Below are 7452 nucleotides of genomic sequence, written 5' to 3' on the forward strand. Positions count from 1 at the left end.
TTCCTGCTTTAATTCTGGAGCGTGCGTTTTAGGGCATTCTGCCTCGAGAGTGCTTTGGCCCTGCAGGGTTTTATCTGTATTGATGTGGTACCTAATTTGAATCCCTCTGATGTTAGTGGAGAGACTTAGACTGATTTCAGCGAGCCTTTTCCAAGCAAATGTATTATTTTCTTGTTGCAGCACTTTACAGGCCCAGTGCAGCCACGGATTTAAGTTAGCCGAGCACTTCTGTTGGCTTCTCTGGCATCTTGGATCAGACTTTGTTTTACAAATTCATCCCCTGGTGTTCTCCAAGATGAAGCGTCTAGTGAGGTGTTGCTGGGACGAGGTGACAGGGAGCCTAGCATGCATTGCCAGAAAAGCAAGTTCTCTTAGTTTTAATTTTTTCCCACTTCTTCATTGACCATAGTAAAGATACAGATCCTTACTCCTTTTCTTAATTAATAGGGAAAAATCTGCTTATTGTTTTCCCACTTTACTATGGGTTTCCAGAAGTGATTAAACGGAGCTGTTCATAGAATAATGTTGATTGCGGATGACCCCAGTATACAAAAATGATCATAGAATAAGTTACTGTGAGTAACATGGGGTTAAAAACCAGAGGGATCTCTTGCTTTTCTTTGTCTGGAGCTCTCCCTAGCTTGAGCAAACTGCTGACTTTCAGGTCTTGTCAGCTGCAACTACGCTGTGGACAAGCATCTGTAGCAGGGTGTTATTGCAGTCTTCAGACCAACAGCACCGGGACTGCTTCTGAGAACAGTGCTAGCCAATCTATGCTGTAGTCCACCTACCTGGTACCCCAGTTGGCTTTCCTTCCCTTTTATGTATTGCAGTGGTACTTAACAGCTCCAGTCATGGGTCAGAAGCTGATTGTGCTGGATGCTGTTGGAGTGGAATAAAGGTCTGGCACTGAAGGCCTCTCACTGTCTAAGTGAAGTTAAAATCTGAGGCCTTTATTGGGATTCAGCTCCTACACTGTCCTCTCCAAGAGAGGTGGACAAATGCAAATGATAGCTGGTCAGAGTCTTAATGGCAGGAATGTCTCATACCAGTGCAAGCTTTGTATGCCTCTCCAATAATGCAAGACAGTCTGCCAACAGCATGAGGTGCCACGATCTCACTGTAGGTAAGGGCTTGCGCTGAGTGAGTTTCTAAGCAGTCCGATGGACCAGCATTAAAGTGAGTTTGCATTTTAGGGTTCATTTGAGTTGTATGTCACCCTTGTCAGTGCTGGGTGAGAGTATAACCCTTTTGTTGCATTATGGTGGAGTGATCTGCCTACACCAGTTCACCAGTATATAAACTGCCACGAATGGACCAGTGCTCAAAGGAGGGTTAGAAGGGAATTTTTCCCAGGTCAGGGGGGCAAGGACCTTGCCTGCCAGCGTTTCTGGCCTTTGACTCCATAAAACATGAAGGGTATTAAAGTTCCAGTGTGGAATATGACTCAGTCTTGGCAGTGCAGAGTGACCTGTATAGACTCCTGTTTCAAATGCTAGGAGTAGGTATGGGAGGCAGCATCCAGAAAGAGGGCTCCTCATTACATGCTTCTTAGGCATCAAGATCTTGTTCCAGAAACAGTTTCCTTTACATGTACCCAAAGCCCCTTATCTGTACAGATAGGACTGTGTTTTATGGTAGGATATTTTGGATTACTGTATGGAGTTTGCTGCCACCTGGTGTTATCTTTTAGAGGAGTGTGGCTAATGTACCTGAATGAGTATTTCCAAGACTAAATGAGTAAAGAGGCAGCTATCGGTCACAAGCCCTTTCAAGGTGCTGTGGATCCAGGGCTTTGTATGACTCTTAACAGGGCAGCTTGTATAGGGGCTCCTTCCCCAGCACCATTAGGCTCAGACTCTGGATGTGCTCCTATGTGGAATGACTCTGGGATGATCTAGTGCAGTGATTCTCAGGCAGGGTTCAAACAGCTGGTGGGAGACTACAGGAGATGGGGAGAGAATCTGTAGACAAGGAGAGGACCAGCTGGTCATGCTGTGAATATCTGAAGGCTTCAATGACCGGAAATTATCTCATGACTTTGGGGAGATGCACCAAAGCTCACCTGATTTGTGCTAACAAGGAATGTAGTGAGCATCTTCCTTGCCTTTTCATTTTGCTAATTGCTTCAGGGAAGGTTCCAGGTCCTACAACTTCCCAGTCTCTTGATTTTTATGTTGCCAAGAAAGCTTCATAGAGAATGGCTCGAGCGCTGCTGCGTCAGCTCTTGGGGACCAGGATTAGAAGGAAGCTCCGGCTGATAGGATGTCTGTGTTAGCAAGCATGGTGGGGTTGCTATCCAGCCTCACCGCTTTCTCTAGTATTCAAAGTTGGAACAATGTTTAATTGAAGTTGTGGGGAGGGAGGGGTCAGTGACAGGTGGAACAAGACTGGATCTTTGAGTTTACTCTCCCTGGTTTGGTAGATCACCTGTGATCCAGTGGTAGTCATAACTGTATGATTCTTTTGTTTTGGCCAGAATGTATTTCCTGGCATATTCTAGGCAGAACGGGAGAGAGGTCCTTGTCCTGAGGAGTTTGTTTTGTGGGCCAGATCCACTGCTATAGGAGTGCCCTGATGTCAGCAGGGCACAACAGGGAAGAGCAGCTGGTTGTCCCTACACCATGCTCATTTTTTTTTTTTTTTTTCAGGGGTGCAGGTTGTAGCCGTGTTGGTCTAAGGACATAGGCAGGCAAGGTTCTTTGGGTAAATCGTTTATCTTTTATTAGACCAACTAAAATAGTTGGAAAAAGTTGTCTTTGCAAGCTTTCAGGTTAAAACACCCTTTGTCAGGCTGAGGAAGCGTCAGCTGTTGGTCTGCTCTTCCTGGATGGAGTAGAAATGCTTACTTTTCACGCCCACCTTGCCTTGACCTTTGCAAGGTACAGCTTATTGGACTGTCCAAATCTGTGAAAGGGAGTTAATTTGCGAACAATAGTCAGTCCTCTCCAAATGCGCCGTGCCCATCACAAATAACACATGGCCCCAAATTTGGAAAAGATTCATCCTTTGTGGCTGCTTCTGAGCCTCCTTGTCCTCAGAGCTGAGTGACCCCTCCAGGACACGAGGTATCTAGCTGATGTCCTGCAGCTGTGAGCAAGGAGCTCAGCATTGTCAACCATTTGAGTTGGTCTAATAAAAGATAGCAGATTTACCCAAAGAACCTTGTTTACCTATGTCCTCAGACAAACATGGCTACAACCTATACCCCTGTAGCATTATCAACGGGCAGATACTTGCTCTAAAACCCTTTTGTGTTAACAAAAGAGGGACTAAATCCCTTGAATCTCCCCGAGGACCTCACCCTCTCCAAAGGCCAGTTCTGCAAGGAGAGTTTCCTCCAGGACTGTCCCTGCACTGAGCTGTTTCATATATAGTTTGTTTTATGGCAAAGACTGTCTGTGTCCACAGGAACATTTCAGCATGATGAGACTTTTTCTTTTGGTTTCAAACACATGTCTGTAGAGCATGTGATTGCAGTGCAGGTGTGCATGCCCATGCTATCGGTTGAGTTTAGCTACCTGGGGCAGCAATAGCAGTGAAGAAGCATCAGCCCATGCTAGAATCCCCAGGGTCCCAGGAGGGTTGCATAGCTCACATGAAAGCTCTTCTCCACTGCTGCTGTGCCGCTAGCTCTTATGCTGGTCTGCGCTGCTATCCCACTTTTGTTTTGCGGTGTAGACAGACCCCGAGTGTGGCTGATCTTTTTCAGTGCTTTGGGTTTTAAGTTGGGCACTCGCTCTCCATCCCTCTTGACCTCTTTGTTATTGTCAGGGGAATAAGTCTCTCTTTCCCCCTAAGCATCCTGCAAATGTCTGTTTCTAGCTTGTTTTTCACATCCTGTAAACCTGCTCTTCCCTCCGAGAAGGGAACGGAAGTGTAGCTGCCTTGCTCTGAATGTGAGTGATACTTACCTGCCTTAAGGGATGGGGTGGGATTGTGAGGATTAAAAGATTAATTAGTGTTTGTAAAGCGTTTCAACCGTGTGAGACTTCCACAAGTGCTAAGTATTATTTTTATTATCGGAGCCACTTTGCTCACTGGAAGAATCCCCAGCTGTTGCTGTCTTTACTCCAGTGGGAAATGGCTGTTTAAATACCTCTAATCCCCAGAATCCTTTGTTTTGCCCTAGGAGGGGGGCTAGCTCTGTACATACTCCAGAGGTCCCTGTGCTTCTGATCGGGGTAGGTGAAGGCATGCCCCTCTTAGGCAATTCCTTGTTCCTCTTTGTAGTGTGGCCACGTGGCAGGACTGGGTCTTGAAAGCTCTGGGGTCTGTTCCCAGCTCTGCCACTGGTCTGCTGGGTGCCCAGGCAAACATGTAGCTTTCCTATGCCTTGGTTTCTGTATCTCTGAAATGGGGGTAATAATACTGACCCTTCCCCCCCCTTCCCCCACAAGGTGCTTTGAGACCCACGGGTGGAGAGGGAGAAATCAGAATGAGGTAGCTTTATTGTCAGTTCTCTAACCCATTTCCCCCAAATGCTTTCCCCTGCTTTCCTTACGCATGGCTCCACCTGACTTCACCCATACTGTGGAGCAACACTCATCTGTTGCCTATTAACTCTCTGAATTTGACATCTTTGGGACCCTCAGCCAGTCTGTCAGGAGAGTTTGGCCTTCCCCAAGCTCCGTTCAGTTGAAGCCAAGAACTCCACGTATATGAGACCCCTGCTCCCAAAGGTGAGGCAGACGCAGGAGGTCCTGGGCTGGAGCTTGGGAGATGAAGACCAAGGAGTGGGTGCAGGGAACATGCTGGATCATCTTTGTTTTCTTTCTTTGTGTGCGTAATTCAGTTGGAAGGGCCCAAACGTGTCCGAGTCAACCTCAAGCTCTTATCCCGTGTGATTCTCTTTGTTGTTGCCTGTACTGGTGTCCTTGATACTGAATATTTCCGATGTGGAGGAAAAGCAGAGCCACTTTGAGGCATCGGCCTCTGGGGATTCAAAGCTGCTCTGTCCACAGAGGTCAGTCTTGCCGTGTAATTGCTTCTACAAGTTCTTACTATGGGTCTCCGTTCAGTCTGTTTCATCCGGGTGTAACCTTGAAGGCCAAGAGCATCAGCAGTGCCATGTGGCCTGAGGAGCGCTCCTGTCTTATTTGAACGTGCACTAAGAATGTATACAGAATAAATGGAATCTGATGACTATGTGGCGGTGGCTCTGGCTTGTTTGTTGTACGGAGTCGGCATGCTTCAAGGTGAATTTTGGAGGCTGTTTAAGGCCGGGGAGGAGGAGCTCTGGCAGGAATCCTGCAGGCATACTCTTTCATGCAACCCTTCCCATGCCCCTAAATCTAGCCCTGGCCTCCCCACGTAGCTGTGCTAGTGCACCTCTACCCAACCCCTTGCAATCTGTCCTGGATGTCAGCTTTGTCGCTGTGCTTCTGTCAGGGCATGCACAGTTCTTCCTATTTCGGTCCTGATCTCCTCGCCAACAGCTCCGAAAGCACACCACAGTCATGTCCTGTAGCACAGTGGTTCTCAACCTTTTTTTGCACCACGACCCATTTGTAAACGGTGATGGCCAGTCCCAACCCAGCGCCCCTCATTCCTGACCTGCTGCCCCCAGCCCCCGCAGTGTGTGGAGCAGGGGGTGGGTGTGGGGTAGAGGGGTATGTTTGGGGCATGGGGGACCTCAAGCAGTCCCTTGCAGGCTAGATCTCTGCCAGCCTGCAAGGGAAAGGCCTGCCACAGTTTCCCAGGTTTTTCTCTTTTAAAGGAGAATCCATTTTTAAAGTTTGTTCGCAATCCTTTCATATATTCTTGCACCCTACTTGTGGGTCACGACTCACAGGTTGAGAAGTGCTGCTGTGGTACACTCTGCTGTAGCAGGTCTAGACTCGCTGCAATGGGTTATGCCAATGCATTTCAATCCTGGCTGGCAGCACTTCTCACTATTCCAGTCCTGGGCCTCTTCTGAGTAGTGGGACCTTGCATTTTCCGTGTGAGATGAGCCCATTTGATGGCTGTTACCTCTCCTTTGTACCCACCTTAGTCTCACTGTGTTGAGCATCTGGAGTGAGACCTTAAGGCTGAATAGCGGTTAAACAGCTGCCATGTGTTCCCTGGGAAATCGCTGATGGTGTTTATTAAGGATGCTTTATAGAATCCAAATGATAGTTCTGGCCTGGATGCATTTAAATCTAACCTGGATAGCAGAAGATGGGGGTTGGAGGGGAGGGGGCGTCACTGGCTCAGACATAAGGCAGAGCCAGTGACTCTGCAAAGGCAGCATAGGCAAAGCAGTTGTTGGAGTTGGGAAGAGAGCATGGAGGTCCTTGGTTCATGAAGACTGTCCCCACCAGCATGGGCACCAGTGAAGGGAGCATGAAGGGAACAGTGGGAGTAGATGGAGAAAAAGGTGTGATGAAGAAAGTGCTTACTAGCTTAGATGTATTTGGCTTCCAGCTACTTATAAACAGTGCTTGTTTGAGCTTATCATCTGTGAATTGGTCTGAAGGAGGTCTACCCTCAACACACAAAGGTCTGCCACCTCCAAATGTTCAGAAATCCTCTCCAGCCTCAGATCGTGAAATGACTTAAAATACTTTTGAAACCTAATAAAAGCTGGGTGCTTGTTGTTTGCCTTCTGGTTTTTGAGCCTTCCTGCTTCATATTTTCCAGCTTTTCTCTGCAAACACAAAGGTTAGAAATTATTTTAAAGGAAAGTTGAGAATCTCCTCATCCCGGTAGTTTGACCTTTTTCAGAAAAATACCAGGTATAAGGGGTGGGGGGAAGATCATTGCTAGAATGGTGATTTCTGGAAGGATTTCCATAGGAGTTAACTGAGGTAGCCTGTTTTGGAGATGAGTAGGAGGGGATGGGATAGAAGTAGATTTAAATAGTGAATTTGCTACAAAGAGGGCAAATTCTTATCTACTCCAGTGCCCTCTCTTATAATAGACCAGCAAATCAATGTTTGATATTTCAGAACAAACACAAGAAATACTCTTTGCCTAGGACATAATTAACCTGTGGGACACCTTGCCCTTGCAGGATTGTTGTACCTGGACTTTTTGGCTGGATTTCACAAAGGGTTAGACAATGACATTGGTGAGGAGAAGGTCTGTGTGTGTCAGAGGTTTGAATACTTGACAGCTATAAATCCTGATGCTTCAGGGTGGAATTGCCAAGGAGCAGGAGTAACCCTCCTTTAGGAGGAGGTTAAGTCATAATTTCCCAGTAGCTTAACTTCTGGCAGTGTCTACAGGGTACTGAACTGGACAGACCACAGCCCTGCACCGGCGTGGTGATGGTTATACTTCTTGCCCCATCGACCGATACAACCAGACACCTGCATCTTTCCCTCTGTGCTTTCAAAGCTTGAAGGAGAGGCGAATGCTGCAAACCTGATTCTGATCTGTATGTATGTGGGGAAGGCGATGGGGTTCAACTAATCTCTCTTCCCTCTGTAATGTTCTTTTGGCTCCTCTGTAATTTAAGCCCACAGT

This window comes from Alligator sinensis, unplaced genomic scaffold (assembly GCF_000455745.1).
Source record: "Alligator sinensis unplaced genomic scaffold, ASM45574v1 scaffold872_2, whole genome shotgun sequence".
NCBI classification, from domain to species: domain Eukaryota; kingdom Metazoa; phylum Chordata; order Crocodylia; family Alligatoridae; genus Alligator; species Alligator sinensis.